The sequence below is a fragment of the Vigna angularis genome, chromosome 3 (assembly GCF_016808095.1).
Source record: "Vigna angularis cultivar LongXiaoDou No.4 chromosome 3, ASM1680809v1, whole genome shotgun sequence".
In the NCBI taxonomy this organism is placed as follows: domain Eukaryota; kingdom Viridiplantae; phylum Streptophyta; class Magnoliopsida; order Fabales; family Fabaceae; genus Vigna; species Vigna angularis.
The window spans coordinates 23,325,652-23,339,006 of record NC_068972.1 but is presented as its reverse complement, the minus strand read 5'-3'; positions in this window follow the sequence as shown (position 1 = coordinate 23,339,006).

Genomic DNA, 13,355 nt, shown 5'->3' with positions numbered 1-13,355 from the left:
AAGATGTTTGGAGGGAGAAGATACTGATTAAAGATAATATATGCCTGATATCGTAGGCATATTTTTGTTAATCTAGCCCAAACATGTCACTAAAATATCCAATATGATCGCATAGAAAATGGGAACAGAAAACGCTACTCTTGCGTGCCCACAAAATATTCCAATTTTCACACGTTGTACTATTATGCAGGGGAAGATGCTGAGAAGATGTTCTGCGTTTTAGAGCATATGAATTTTACCCAACAGTGGCAAACTTGGCAGAAGCCTGTGGCATATTCCTACCAATCAGTCCTCCAATGAGTGGTAGTAGTATATTATTTAGTTATTTAACCAAATAAATATTATTTACTTGCCAAGTTATTTAGGTAACTTTATAAGGATCCATCACACTTTTTTAGGCATCTTTTGTTTATTATCATTGGAAACTTTTCCAGACAACTTTAATCTCACACAGAAAGCCTGATGAAAATATAGGTTAAATTCTTTTTAGGCAACTCTTTTCTATGCAATGTAATTATTGAAACTTGTGTTATTTTAATCAAAACAAGTACATTTTTCCTTGGAGTTCTTTATGTTTAAACTTGCAATCTGGGGAGATTTTCAATTTGAATGCATTAAACTTTAGATATAAAAGAAAACTAATTCTAATAAAGATAATGATTCCATCGAAAACATTTTTATAATTATTTTCAGAAATTAATTTGATCTTTGAAATGCATTGTAAAGTTCATTCATTTTATTAGAATGATATGGATCCAGTATGATAAGACATAAGTGGAATTAGACATCAATGAAAAACATTTATAAATTAAGCACTTAAAGTATAACATGGAGATATTAGGTAATGTGGGGATTAAAGTAATGTGAAAAATATAAAGATCAATTAAAATAAATCATTGAAGATAGAATAAAAGTTTAAATATTAATGTCCACGATTAATTGATAAGTGTGATAAATACTTATTATTTATGTTTATTTTTAATCTTATATTTGTATTTATTCATTATTATATGATTTTTTTATGGGAAGATGTAAATTTTTTTATTTCTTTCAAGTTAAATATAATGTGTTTTTTTAAGATTATTGTGTAGGAAAAATGATATCTAAAAAAGATCGGAGGATTTCTTACCAGGACATTTTTTCTCAACCATAATTCGCTCGCTCATCACTCAATCCTGATACTTGTCGAATAAGTATGTTGTCTCGCTTAGTGAATGTCTAAGCTTGCTCAAGGATAAGTTAATTTCTAAAAGTGGTTATCATGTTGTGAAGGAAAGAAAAAAAGGAAGTTTTGGTGTGTGGAAACACATAAAAACTTGAATTTTCGGTCAAAGACAATTCTAGGGCATCAAAACTCCATTCAATTTGTCCATTTCATCCAACTTGTATGTTCTAGAGGCATAAAAGTAGTTAACTTTCATTTCATCATCATCATATTCATTAACAACAATGTTTGTATCACTCCCCACTAAGATGTAGGCCTACCCGTAGGCCAAGGAATCCAAGCTGCAAATTGGCTCCTTGTCATAAGAGCATCGTTAAGAAAATCAAGGATACCAAGAGACAATTGATATATGTTATCCATCAGGGACACCTGGCCTTACCGAAAAGCTTGTTGTCCTAACCACATGTCCTCCTATTAAGCAAACATATCGGTCATTGCATCCTCAAAGGTATCTTCAAAGTAGATGAGGCTCAAGCAGAATGAGATTAACTACCAGGTCGAGATGCAAAAGCAGGTGGTGGAAGATTCAAAGCGCACATCTCAACCCTGTAGACATAATTCTTGGTGATGAACTTGTTGTTAATGCTAGGCTGAAGTTGTAGTCCCACAACAGAATCAGAAAGCACACTATGGTCCTTACAAAGTGCAATAATGAGGGTAAGCTTACATAAATCATTATCAACAATGAGAGCGATTTCTTGTGAGATATGAAGCCCCAGATCCATATTAACCCTAGTCAATATCCCATAAATCAGATAAGGATGTTCTAGGTTGATGACAGACGTGTAAGTGTTAGGAATGAGATTAGAAAAAGAGCATGAACTCTACATACGAGCCAAGGAATTAAGGTGCTTCCTTAGGATTCAGATTGGTGTACAATTAACACCTAGTTGATAACCATACCCAGGAATGCATAGAATGGCTGCTATTAGGTCATGATCAGGAGGACCACTCATGAAGGTACCAAGAACGTAAGGACTGAAAGGAAAAGTTCGTATAAATATATTCAATGTTTTCCTATCAAAGAAAACACCTTGGCTTAACGAGGCATGTTTCTCTCTAGATCATGAGCATTAGCATAAAACTCCTAAACCAACACCTCGTCTATTCATTAAGGAGATTCCCTATGACTCTATGCCATTATTAGCGCTTAAACTATCTAAATTGATCAAACTCCCTAAGATTAAATGGAATGTGTCTCTCAGAAAGTATGAATTGAGGCATAATGTATGTGAATTTGTCTACAAGAAGCTTAGAAAGAATTGATATTGGTCATAATTCATAACCAATTCTTCTTTATGAGCCTAAGGTGGTGGAACCCAAGATGAAAATTCTTTGGTGACTTTCCTCTTCTTAGTATCTAAGAAGACTTAAGGGGAGTCATTCGCAAAAGATAAAACTATACAACAAAAAAACGTTAAAGAAAAACAATTAAGAACAACAAAAACATGTGTTGCAAGCGTGAACTCGCTGGGCAAGCAGGCACACACTCGTTGAGCAAGCAAGCACACACTTGTTGGGCGAGAGCGACATTGTAGAAAGGAAACCCTAAATACACAATCGTTGATCGAGCATGGTAAATGCCCAACGAGACGACATAACCATAGTGAAAGAATACACAGTCAATGGGCGAGTAAATATTCTGGCCTAGTGAATATAAATGAAGGCTACTCTCTAAATTTCTATTTCTACGGTGAGGATACTTACTCGCCCAACGACCATGTGTTCTTTATTTGTGGTTGTGTTGTTTTGCTAGGTGACTATTGTTCTCGACCAGAGATTGTGTATTTAAGGTTTATTTTTTTCTGTAGCGTATCTCTCGCCCAATTAGTTTGTACCTGCTCGCCCAACGAGTGTATGCTTGCTCGCCTAGCGAGTTCGTGCCTGCAACACATATTTTTGTTGTTCTTGTTTGTTTTTCTTTAACATTTTTGTGTTGTATAGTTTTATCTTGTGCACATGGCTTCTCCTAAGTCTTCTTAGGATACTAAGAATAGGAAAGTCACCAAAGGATATTTATCTTCGGCTTCACCACCTTAGGCTCATGAAGAAGAATTCATCATGAATTATGACCAACATTGGTTCTCTTCCGAGCTTACTATAAACAAATTCATATCCATTATGCCTCGGCTCTTGCTTCTTGAAAGATGCGTTCAATTGAATCTTGGGGAGTTTGATAAGTTTAGAAAGGAGTTTGAGCGTTGGCAGTGGCGTAGAGTCTTAGGAAATCTCCCTAATGACATTGACAAGGTGTTGGTTAAGGAGTTTTATGTTAATGCCCACGATCTAAAGGAAGCATTGTCCCCTTTGATAGGAAGACATTAATCATATTTTTGAGAACTTCTCCTTTCAGTCATTACCCTCTATGTTCCTTCATGAGTGGTCATCCTGATCATGATCTGATAGCAGCCATTGTGTGTTATTTTGGATATGGTTATCAGTTGGGTGTTAACGAATCCTAAGGAAGCACCTTAATTCCCTGGCTCAGATATGAAGTTCTTTCTTTTTTGCCAATCTCAATGCCAACACTCACACGTCTAACATAAACTTGGAGGATTCTTATATAATTTATTGGATAATGACTAAGATTGATATGGATGTGAGGGCTCACATGTCACAAGAAATCGCTCTCTAAGTTTAGATTTCTTACCTTCATTACTACACTTTATAAGGACTACAATATGCTTTCCAATTCTATTGTGCAACTACAACTTCAGCCTACCATTAATAACAAGTTCATCACCAAGAACGGTGTCAGTAGGGTTGAGATGTCTGCTTTGAATCCTCCACAACTTGCTCTTGCATCTTGAGTTGGAAACTCATCTCTTTTTGCTCGAGCCTCATCTGCTTTTGAAGATAACTTTCAGGCTACAATGAACAAGATGTTTGCTCGACAGGAGGACATGTGGTTAGGACAATAGGCTCTTCGGCAAGGCCAAGTGTCCCTAATGGAAAAAATGCATCAATGTCTTATGGTATCCTTGATTTTTCTAACAAGGAGCCAATTTAAGGCTCAGATTCGTTGGCCTGAGGATAAACGTGCATCTTAGTGGGGTGATGTAAATGTTGTTGTTAAAGATGATGATGTTGGTTATGATAAAGTTCTTAGTTTTTGTTGTTTATAAACTTTGTTTTAATAGGCAGTATATTTTAGGTTATGTGAGTCTATTCTATATGGAGTTTCTTAAATGTAAAGCATTATGATCTTGGTCCATATTATTTTGTATTATCTTTGATTATTTTCCTACAAATTCTAGAGTGAGGAAACATGTGTATGTGGTTGAGATTTGATTCATTCCTCATCTTGTGATTGAATATGACCTAATGATTGTGTTAGAATTATAGGACTAAGATATCTCAACCAAGAGGGGAGGTGAATTGGTTTAAAACTAGTTTTACCCTTCTTGAAAATCTCTAGTGTATTAAATTATTTTTTTATGAACTTTTCAACATTTTTAAAGATATAACCGATAACAATTAAAGAAAATAGAACAAGGCACACAATATTTTATACTGGTTAAACTCTAACCAGTTTACATCAGTCTTCTTCCAAACAACCTTAGTAGGAAGGAAATTCACTATAAGAGTGTCAAGATTATAGACTTACAAGATCTCCTATGTAATCTAAATATTCACCAAACAAGATTAATTTCTTAAGGTGAGGCTACATACATTCATATTAAGAACCTTGCCTACACAACAAGTACACAATAGTAATCAAAATTTACAAGAAAAGTAAAAGAAACTAGTACACCTCTAGTGCAAATATTACAGAAGAAATTATAAATTATTACTCTTTGGCATTTTCCACTTGTGCTAGTATGCTTGAAGCCTTGTTTTCACCTAATTAAGGTTCTTGTTCTCCAATAATGATTTACAATTGTTCTTTTCCCTCAAAAGAATATTATTACAATGAATGTTGTGCTTGGAATAAGAATCAAACTCATTTATATAGCAAAAACATAATGCTGACAATTTTAATCGATTAAGTAAATAACTTAATCGATTAAAACAAAAAGTTTAGCTTCCTGATTTGTATTTTTAACACATTTACCAATATAGACAATTTTAATCGATTAGGTAAATAACTTAATCGATTAAAATAGTGAACAAGCTTCCTAATTTGCATATTTAACAGATTTAATAATCAATTAATAACTTGGTTCTACAACACATGCATTTTAAATGATTTTATCAATTATCAAGAACATTTAAACATCATAAAAAACAAATTAACCTGATTTGGAGCATCGTCAAAATTGTTTAGGTCCCTCTATCAACAAATTGGATGTATGAATGTTGAGAGAATGTGTTAGAATTTGAGAGACATTTTGGAAAGTTGTCTTTGATATGAAGTTGACTTTTGCATGATTCTTTGAATGCATACACACACTTGGTTAGGGATGAAAAAGGCAATTGTTTGTTTTTATGTGTTAAAGCTTATTGGCCAAATAGCTAACCTTTGTGCATAATAGAAAACCATTTGTGAACCCACTTTGAGCATTGATATTTTGTTTTTCTACCCTAAGCCTTTGAAAAGTTATCTTGCTTAACACCTTAGAAGAGAACAAGCAATATGTTGTGAACATGGGTATGGTTGAGATTAAGTTTGGGAGAAAGATGATTGAGAGTAAGAAGTAAATGGATTGAAAATATTTGAATGTGAGGATTGAATTTCTAACAATATTTGTTTTAAAAAAAATAAAAAAAGACAAAATAATGAAAAGGGTGACCGAAATGGAAAGTTTAAGGTTGAATAATGAAAAAAATACGGTGTATGATTTTGTTTTGTATATGGGAATTGAGGATGATCATGAGTGATATATGCATATAGTTGTTTTCCTCTTCTTTAAGTGGTGACTTTGAATTCTTGAAAAATCATAATTCTTGTAGCCAAGTCAAGTTTCAACCTAAGAAACACCTTTTGATATAATAATTTGTGTGTGAAGTGTGTGAATGACATGATGAGCAAAAGTTGATGAAGTAGTTGTATGACATGCTTTTTGTGAGAATGTATTTGATAAACACATATGAGAGAAAACATTTTTGTGATGAGCTTTGATAATTCTTTTATTTGGTTGTCATATTTCATGCTATGGTTGAGGTTGTGACTTGATAAATGCACCATGCCATGTCTTTTGGATTTTTAGAATGCAAGTGAATTTTCTTTGTTCTGTGTAGAGTCATTATGTTAAAAGATCATATGTTTCTTTGTTTATATTATGTAGTTATAAGGATAATGACTTTGTTTTGTTTGTTAGATATCCTTTTCACGAGGACATGAAAAAGTACAAGTCTCGGGGAGTTGATAAGTGTAATAAATACTTACTATTCATGTCTATTTTGAATCTTATATTTGTATTTATTCATGTATTATGTGTTTTTCTTGTGGGAAGATGTATTTTTTTTCTGTTTCTTTCAAGTTAAATATAATGTGTTTTTCTTTTAGATTATTACGTAGGAAAATTGACTTTTGAAGAAGATTGGAGGATTTCCTTCTAATCATTTGTGTGTGTGAAGTGTGTGAATGACATGATAAGCAAAAGTTGATGAAGTAGTTGTATGACATGCTTTTTGTGAGAATGTATTTGATAAACACATATGAGAGAAAACATTTTTGTGATGATCTTTGATAATTCTTTTATTTGGTTGTTATATTTCATGCTAGGGTTGAGGTTGTGAGTTGATAAATGCACCATGCCATGTCTTTTGGATTTTTAGAAATGCAAGTGAATTTTTTTTGTTGTGTGTAGAGTCATTATGTTAAAAGATCATATGTTTCTTGTTTATATTATGTAGTGATAGACTACGCTCCGAGGAGAAGACGGAACTTGAGCGATTTGGATTCCTCGAGGCATCCTTGACATTGATGCACAACGGAAAGAAGCAGAGGAAGCAAATGAGGCAGTGGAAACAACTAAAGAACTAAGAACCCTAGGTTTGGAGGTTTGTTCGGTGGAAACTCTAGGGATAGAGGTAGGAGAGGGTTTAATCAGTGGAGAACATAGATCGAAGGTGAAATGGTGCTAGAATAAAGTTTCAATCGATGAAATCACTGAGATGAGGCATTTAACCGGTAGAGATGAAGGTAAACAAGGATTCAATCAGTCAAGAGACACAGAAGGGAAAGGTTCGAGTAAACCCTATCAGATGAGGGTTAGGTCTGCGCGAGTGAGTTTGAAAGGTAGAAGAAAGGCTTACAGTTTGATGCTGTGATGGTGGATCTGTGAGGAAAATGGTTGATGGAGGAGGCGCTCTCGTGGAAGACAAATGCGAGAGCAAAAATATTCTCTCGAATGTTTGCGAGAGAGGAAAATGATGATGTGGTGCGAGGAGTCTGATGCGGATCAGAGGAAGTGAAGTGGCTGATAGGATAGTTGACGCGTGCCAAGTGCATACGCCGATTGAGGGAACCACGTTGATATGGAGGAGTGATAATTTGAAGTGTAAATGGGAAAATGAAGATGGAGAGTGAATGGAAGGTGGCCAGGGAGAATCCCTTGGATTCTCCGGCCTTGACTTTCAAGGGTGAATTGGTTCTGGAGTCATGTCTACAGAAATGCAATTCAATATTCTCAAAAGTGTCTTACAAGAGATGATAGCATGTCTATATATAAGACTAACAATTACTCCTATCTATCACATACCTAACACCTTTTACACATGCTTTAATAAAAATAAAAGAAATACTACACTAAGATAATTGGGCTTGGGCCCGTCTATCATGTAGTTATAAGGATAATGACTTTGTTTTGTTTGTTAGATATCCTTTTCACGAGGACATGAAAAAGTACAAGTCTCGGGGAGTTGATAAGTGTAATAAATACTTACTATTCCTACCTATTTTGAATCTTATATTTGTATTTATTCATGTATTATGTGTTTTTCTTGTGGGAAGATGTAATTTTTCTGTTTCTTTCAAGTTAAATATAATGTGTTTTTCTTTTAGATTATTGCGTAGGGAAATTGACTTTTGAAGAAGATTGGAGGGTTGCCTTCTAATCATTTATGTGTGAAGTGTGTGAATGACAACATGTGCAAAAGTTGATGAAGTAGTTCTATGATATGCTTTTTGTGGGAATGTACTTTTTAAAAACGTATGAGAGGAAACATTTTTGTGATGACCTTTGATAATTATTTTATTTGGTTGTCATATTTCATGCTAGGGTTGAGGTTGTGAGTTGGTAAATGCACCATTCCATGTATTTAGGATTTAGAAATGCAAGTGAATTTTCTTTGTTCTGTGTAGAGTCATTATGTTAAAAGATCATATGTTTCTTTGGTTATATTATGTAGTTAAGAATAATGACTTTGTTTTGTTTGTTAGATATCCTTTTCATGAGGACATGAAAAAGTACAAGTCTCGGGGAGTTGATAAGTGTAATAAATATTTTTAATCTTATATTTGTATTTATTCATGTATTGTGTGTTTTTCTTGTGGGAAGATGTAATTTTTTTTGTTTCCTTCAAGTTAAATATAATGTGTTTTTCTTTTAGATTATTGCGTAGGAAAATTGACTTTCGAAGAAGATTGGAGGATTTCCTTCTAAGACATTCTTGTTAAGCCATAATTTATTCGCTCAGCACCTAGTCCTGATAATTTCCCAACGAGTATGTTGTCTCACTTAGCGAGACAGAACCATTGAAAGCGAAACAAAAGTTGTTTCTCGCCTAGCGTAGGTCTAAGCTGGCTTAGCAAGAAGTTAATTTATGAAAGTGGTTAATATGTATTGATGGAAAGAAAAAAAGGAAGATCTAGTGCATGGAAACACAGAGAAACTCATATTTTTTGTCAGAAGGGATTCTAAGGCATTAAAACTTCATTCAATCAATCAATTTCATCTAACTTTATGTTCTAGATGCATAGGAGTAGTTAAAGTCCCATTTCATTAGGATTAGATGTAATGAGTTCATACTTGATGTATATTTTCTAATACAATATAATTTCATTCTGGTTCATATGTTCTATCTAGATTATTTATGTGTATGATGGAATATCATGCTATCTCAAAGTATCTAATCATGAAGAAATGAATTAGATCTTGGAAATAGATGGAACACCCAACTAGTTTTTATCTAGGAATAGATTCAATAACTTGGTCATTCTAGATATTTATTCTTAATGTGAATTGTACGTTAATTTGACTAAAGAATTAATAATTTAATATATAGATTTAGAACTTGTTCATAAGGAATTAGGATTAATATGCTTTTGATGTGAATGTTTGAAAGAGATAAATGTTTGAAAGAGATAAAAATATATTGTATAAATTATTGCATTGTTTTGGTTCATAAAATCTAATCACTAGTACAAAAACAGCGTATAACGTCACACGTTCAACGTCCAACCACTGAATAACCAACGTTAAAAGTGACTAGTGATAGTTTTGTAACTAAATGCAATTATTAAACGTCATTTAGAATTGTAATTCGACGTAAAAGGATATAAAACGTCAAATGCCACATAGTTTGACGTTAAAAGGTTAGTGAATTCAATAAAATTTTGAGTGGGAGATTGAAAATTCATTCACTTTATCTTAGCGCAAGAGACGCTCTTCTTTTCTTAAACTTTTCTCGAACGAAATTTGACGACCATCACATGTAATCTTTCTTTCATTTGATGCAAAAGCATGTGAATTAACTACTTTATGTATGATTTTCGTTTGTTTCGACCGATTATTTTCGTGCTCTTGTCCTTCATAGGCGCATTATGCTTTCTCTGTCACTGATGACAACACTTTATTCTGATGAACCCACCTTTTGAAGGTTAGTTTTCGTTTTTGTTTTGAAGAACTTATTTTTTGAACTTGTTTGTTGTTTTTTTTGTTGAACTTATTTGTTGTTGTTGTTTGGTTGAACTTGTTTGAACTTGCTTGTTGTTGTTGTTTGATTGAACTTGTTTGTTGTTGGTTATTGTTGTTTGTTGTTGGTTATTGTTGTTTGTTGTTGATACTACACTACACACGTTCATAGTTCTTGCTTTATAAAATACCAAAAACTAAAATTTATTATTTTTTCTACTTTTCAGGTCTCGTAGAGTTGTAAAAAAGGATCATAATTAATTACAAAAAACAAAAACAAAATTGATTAACATTGTATATTGACAAAAATCGACTTTAAGTTAACATCGTATATTGACAAAATTCGACGTTAATTTAACGTCGAATTTTTTAAATCCGACGTCAATTTAACGTCTCCTGATATGACGTCGTTCGCGAATTCGTCATTAAAAGTGCAAAATATTCGACGTTATACGCGATTTTTCTACTAGATGAAGCTTTTAAATCACATTATAACTCTTATAATTTTGTTGTTTGAATATATTAACTTTAGGATAATAAAGACTAAAAAGAAAGTGCAATTTAATATATTTTTAACTTTTAAAATTTAAATCAAATTATTGTAATACTTAACTAAAAGTTTTAACAACATAAATCAAGATGCATAGATGATAAAAAATTTATATTTACAATAAAAAATATAAACTAATTTTCGCAAACCCATATAAACTAATTCTTTTTCTGGTTCTATGACGTGATTAACTAAATAGGCTAATTTATTTAAGTTAGGCAATTTGTATCAAATAAGCGTCTAAGTGATGTCAGTTTGATATAAAATATTACATAATTTAGCATTAAATAAATTATGAAATATGTTTTAAAAAATAAAGTAAAATCTGAAAAAATTGTCCAATTTCAAATAATTTAGCTAATTGAATTATCGTTTCATCACAACTGTTAAAGTTTGATGATAAATTAGTAATTGGAAGTAGGATTACCCGTTTTTCAATTGTTTACACCAAATTGATAAATTAAAACTGTGTTAAATCGTTTATATTTTAAATGTATAGATCCAGCAATTTAATTATGAAAACCTACTTTTTTTTCCATACACTGAGGGTCAAAAGTAGTATAAAAAATAAATTGATATCTAAAAATATGGACTGGTTTTGGTAAAATTTTCTACTTTGCTAAGATTTCAAGTTACATGGTAAGTTATCCATATATCGAGGTGCTAAGCATTTAGTTCTTAAAAACATGAATATTCATTGAGCAGTTGACTTAAAATAAGAGTGTCATAAATTCATGTATAAATATAAATTTATATTAAATAAAAGAAAGTGAAATATTATATGAGAAAGAATTTATTATATTTCAGTTTAAATAGTATTAATAATGTATTTCTCCATTCTTTAAAGTCATATCTTTTATTAGTATTTTTTTCTTGACGCTAAATTTTCGTAATAATCATAAAATTTGGATAATTCAAATGACAACATTATGGATGCAGTGACTTTGGCTTAATTTATCCGAATTATAGAACATTCTCAGAGATAGAGTTTGGGACAAGGAGTGACGGGTTGTTTTTTCCTCACAGTAGCCACGTGTAAAATTCTGTTGCTAAAGAATACGAATAATGTCACATGACAATGTAATTATAATGTTATCTTGGAATGAAACGTGACAGAAAAAAAAAAAACATATCATTCGATACAAATATGAATTGATAAACTATTTTTTTTATTTCTTGTTTTTCTTTTTTCAAGTATACATGGCCTTATTTTCTTATTATTCAGTCTAAGTAAATGTTAATTATATCATGGTATTTTTAGAGTGGAGGGAGAACGTTATATTCACATTTGCCATATTAAAAATAAGAACAATAATAAACTGTAATACCGGAAATATTGATAGAAAAATGAAATGCGGAAGGGTTAATATAAGAATTAAGTCTTGAAACAAAGAATATTTATTGAGAAAAAAATAATGAAGAGGTTATTTATCTATTTATTTTTTTATCAAAAAAGATGTTGATATTTTACTTAAAATAATTGGAAATTCTTTACTTGAGCTTTATATTGTAACATCTCATAATCTCACACTTGATAATTCATAATTGATATAGTGTAGTCTTACATTTAAGGTAACATCCCATGATCTCACACTTGATAATTCATAGTTGATATATATATATATATATATATATATATATATATATATATATATATATATATATGTTTTAAACTCAGATTTCAACTACAAACTCATAAATATAACTCGAATTCTTCTAATTTATTCTTCTATCTCTTTCTTCATTGGCACTGAATCAGACGACATTCCTTCATCTGCTCTCGTATAACGAATTATACGATCATCGCACATACACAAACACAAACAAGTAGGGTGAGCTAACATGCAACAAATCATTTATAAAACATGCATAATTACTTTGATATACTCAACAAACATCATATAATAATTATGTCAGACACCCCCATACCATCATACAACAAGCGCACCATAGACACTCATCGCATCATACCACAATCCCTGATAGATACTCATCCCACAATACCCAATAGACACTCATTCCACAATACCCAATAGACACTCATTCCACAATACCCAATAGACACTCATTCAACAATACCCAATAGACACTCATCCCACAATACCCAATAGACACTCATTCCACAATACCCAAGAGACACTCATTCCACAATACCCAATAGACACTCATTCAACAATACCCAATAGACACTCATTCCACAATACCCAATAGACACTCGTTCCAAAATACCCAATAGACACTCATTCCACAATACCCAATAGACACTCATTCCATAATACCCAATAGACACTTATTCGGATGATACGTTGATGGGCAGTCACGGGAGGTTATGCACTTGTGATGACTTCTACTTCTTCTTACAAATACACTTCCAAAATACTCCATACCATCCACAAGGTTAGTCCTCAATACTATGTCCAAAACCGGCACATAGACTAGGACCTCCTGCCCCTCTCACAACATACTTCATCCTTCTCTACTTGAGACTGGATGATTATTAGAGTATTAGGATAACCTCCAACAACAGGACCCTCAACATCAACATATACACTAATACCATATCATTACAGAATCTCTCCACGAGACTCACGTCATGTTCATATTCATCAACTCATACCATGCTCAAATTCATAATTCCATATCCACCACAATAACATGAATTCATCAGAAATTTTCATTCCAACAAGATACATTGCACAATAATTTAAGGCTTAATACCATATTTTGTCCCCAATTTCGCTCGAAAATGTCAAATTAGTCCATCCTTTAAAAAGTGCGT